The sequence below is a fragment of the Jaculus jaculus genome, chromosome 7, assembly GCF_020740685.1.
Source record: "Jaculus jaculus isolate mJacJac1 chromosome 7, mJacJac1.mat.Y.cur, whole genome shotgun sequence".
NCBI lineage: Eukaryota > Metazoa > Chordata > Mammalia > Rodentia > Dipodidae > Jaculus > Jaculus jaculus.
This window is the reverse complement of record NC_059108.1, coordinates 87,867,559-87,870,081: the sequence shown is the minus strand read 5'-3', so window position 1 is coordinate 87,870,081 and position 2,523 is coordinate 87,867,559.

The following is a 2,523-nucleotide window of genomic DNA, read 5'->3' as shown; positions in this document are numbered from 1 at the left end:
CCTGTGTATATGATTTGGCAGTTTGGTATTCAGTCTTTTTTTTGTTGTAACTTATGTAGATATTTGGCTTAAATATAGTTCCTAAGAAGCTTCTAATAAATTATACAAATTAAAAGATTCTTTTTCTGATTAAAAACCTTCATTTTGATTTGGCTTTAAATGAATTATTTTGGTTGGGACAGGTTGATGCTGGCCTGATGGAGTCCACAGTGTTTGGGTTTGAGCTCAAAGAACACGCTAAGAAAGCTAGGCCCAGAGTTCCTTTCAAGGGAAAAGGGGAATTTGTCCGCCTTGGCCTTGAGTGGAACCAAATCTTGAGCAATCCCGAAGAGCAAAGAAAGAGAAGAGAAAAAGCTAAACTTTTCCCAGAAAGGAGAAGGACAGAGGAAGGAAAAGTCCTAAAGGACTCTTTTTTTTGGGGGGGGGCAGGCTTCTGTGAAATTCATCTTATACAGCTGAGGTAATGGTTTAAACAGTGGATCAGGCCATCTACTTGAAATAACCTTGAAGAATCTGCCATTTTTGGTGAACAGGTCATTTCCAAACATCTGAACATCAAACCCATGTTTCTAATTCCTGCCCTTCCTCCTTCATGGTTATAATTTGGCTGGTGGTTGTATTCTGAAGTGAAGTCTGTCAGGTTTTAGTTCTCTGTTCCAAATTGACCCCTGCTCAGGAACTTGCAATACCCCTACTACACCCATCCTGTCCCTGGAATGTCTCTGGCTGGAAGTTGGAGCTCCCGGGGTGGGGTGGGGGGGGGGGTCACCATTCTAGCACTTTCTGTCTCTGAGATCCTATCTTTTACAGCAAGAAATCTTCCTCCTGCTTCCAGCTCTCCATTCTCTTCCCCCAAGCCAAAAAAGAAAAAAGTCATTTTAAATGCATTTTTTCTGTCTCTGATTTTGATTTTCTGATCTCCATTCTTAGATATATGTTGGGAAATTATTAAGGTTGTGGTAGTGGTAGTGGAAGATGGTGGCAGTGGTGCAAAAGGAGTGTTTCTGGACAGAGGGGAAAATTATAGATTCTTGGATGGGCTGTTTGTTGCTCCTTCTGAGTAAGCCCTGACAAACCTGTATTGGAAAGACAGATGCCCCTCCAGCAATCTCTGAGTTTGGAAGAGTTTATTGTGGCCATTATTTCACATTTGGCATATGCTCACTTCTCTCCTAGGTTTCCAGTGTTCTTTTATTCAGTTCTTACCTCTTTTTTCCTTCTTTTCATCTTATTATGTCTCTTCTTGGACACTCACTGTACCACCACACTGAGCAGTCTTTACCAGAAAAGGACTGTCTTAGAGTCCTCACCTCAAATCCAATAGTCTTTTCCGTTGACTTTCAGGGAGCTTCTGCCCTGTGGTGCCTTAGGGCTGGGGGCTAGGGTGAACTTTCTCCCTAGAGCTGGCTACTGGTTACCCATGAGACATGGTTTCGCATATCTGGAAGACACTTAGTATTCTGAAAGGATGATTGGTTGGGTCTAGTCAGAATAATGGTTAAGGGACTCTCAGCGGGCCTCACATTTTGGAAAACAAAACCAAGAAAGTATGCACTGAGTCCAGGTCAGTGAGTGCAAGTAGCCAATGTGGTCAGTCCACAGGACGTGGCTGGCCCGGGAGATGGATATTACAGCTCCTAATTGGCTCTAAGGCCTGGACTCAGTAGGGTGAGAGCTCAGTCCCAGCCTGCGCCGGCCAGCCAAGCTGTGGCCTCGGCTGCTGCTCCTCCCCCCTTGCAGCCTAGCAGAGTAACAATTTAGTGTACTGTAATGCATGCATTTTCAGCCTTATCATCCGTACACTGGATGGGCTTCTATCGAATATATTCTTGTCCCTGCTGACTTAGTTTGAAGTCTGTTTACTCCTCCCCGGAATAGGTGTCTTCAGCAGGGTCCGTGGATGAGGCCGACAAACAGGGCATTGGCCGCTTCGTGCCATCAATCACTCCGGTTCCGGTTCACTAGATGACTAGTCGCAGCAGCAGGGAGCAGTTTGGGGATGCCGTCTGCAGCGTCTCTTTAAGGAAATAGGTTCCTGCTAGGTTCACCAGAAGAACGCTCCACTGTGTGGGGACACCCTCCGCTCACACTGCCCAGCCAGTCTCTGTTGACTTCCCCTAATTTTAGGTTTCCAAGAACGTGGTCTCAAGCCTGTTCTGGCCTCCCTGAGGGAGAAATAGTATTATGGGAATGTTCCTGGCACTGAGGTGCTAGAAAAAAGGAGAACTTCCCCAGTAAGGGGCAGAAACTTTGCCTCTCCAAAGTAGCCCACCCCACCAGAGCAGCGACGGCTCCTGGAGTAGGGGGATTGCAGACAGCATCCCCCGCTTTCCGTCTCTTCCCCCACCCCACCCCAACCCTGCCATGTAAACACGAGGACTTTCTCGAGAGCCTTGGAGAGCCGCTCTAGTGGCTTCTGGGCCTGAAACCCCAGGCTTGGCTTGTTTGATGTTTAGCATCCCAAAGCGGCTCCCCACCCCCGCCCCAGCTTGGGAACCCCAAGCTGCCGGGCCTGAGTGGAAG